Raw genomic sequence first — 1,374 nt, 5'->3', positions numbered from 1 at the left:
AGGGGGGTGGTTTTTGTCTAAAGGAGTGAACTCCAAGAAAATTCATGTAAGACCTATAACCTTTTTCTTTATCTTTTCTTTTCTTTTTTTTTTTTGAGACAGAGCCTCAAGCTGTCATCCTAGGTAGAGTGCTGTGGCATCACAGTCAAAGCAACCTCCAACTCCTGGGCTCAAGTGATTCTCTTGCCTCAGCCTCCCAAGTAGCTGAGACCACAGGCGCCCACCATAACGCCCAGCTATTTTTTGGTTGCAGCCCTCATTGTTGTTTGGCAGGCCTGGGCTGGATTCAAACCCGCCAGCTCAGGTGTATGTGGCTGGCGCCTTAGCTGCTTGAGCCACAGGTGCTGAGCTAAGACCTATAACATTTTTAAGAGAATGCTCAGAGGGAACACTGCCAGCTTGGACTGAAAATTTCATGGACAGTACAAATTGGACAGATGAATTCTGAGCCCCCAAATTATACCGACAGTGTAAAATCTATGAAAACTACACAATTGCAAATATGAACTACCTTTCCTGCAAAAGGAAGGATGATTTAGGGGGCAGAACTAAGAGCCCAGAGAGTAAAACCAAAAGCCATGAATAATTCTCCCCAGGTTCTGAGTCCTAATCAAGGAATTTCCCACATTTGCCTGGCTGGATTTCAGAATTGCTGTGGACCAGTGATTGATTTGTACCTGCATTTTCCCCCATTTTAAGCAGGAATATGTATAGTGGTTATCCTGTCTGTTCCAACTTTGTGTTCTGGGTGTGTATAAGGAAGATAACTTGTGTCTTTAGTTCACAGGTTTTCAGATCAAGAGGAATTACTCGAGAAGCAGTACTTAACTATGAATATTAGAAAATGTGGATTGAGAGATACTAGAAAATGTGGATTAGAGTAGTCAGAGGCTACTGGATGATATGGAATTTTAAACCAATCTCTGAAATATGAACAGGAGACTAATGGATAGAGAGGAAGGGTGTATATTTTTTGAATTGGGGAAATGATGTATTAGTCACTGATTAATTTGACATAGATTTGTCTGAGAGTGACAGAAAAACCAGGGTAACAATGGGTTAAACAAGATGGAAGGGTTTTTTTTGTTTGTTTGTCTGTTTTTTCATTTTTGGCCAGGCTGGGTTTGAACCCACCACCTCCGGTGTTTGGGCCAGCGCCCTACTTCTTTTTTCTTTTCTTTTCTTTTTTTTTTTGTGAGACAGGAGCCTCCAGCTGTCCCCCTGGGTAGAGTGCTGTGGCATCACAGCTCACAGCACCTCCAACTCCTGGGCTTAAGCAATTCTCTTGCCTCAGCCTCCCAGGTAGCTGGGACTATAGGCACCCACTCCAATGCCCAGCTGTTCTTTTGTTGTTGTTGTAGTTGTCATTGTCGT

This window comes from Otolemur garnettii, unplaced genomic scaffold (genome assembly GCF_000181295.1).
Source record: "Otolemur garnettii isolate 467f Iridium unplaced genomic scaffold, OtoGar3 scaffold00204, whole genome shotgun sequence".
Taxonomy (NCBI): Eukaryota; Metazoa; Chordata; class Mammalia; order Primates; family Galagidae; genus Otolemur; species Otolemur garnettii.
This window is presented reverse-complemented; position numbering follows the sequence as displayed.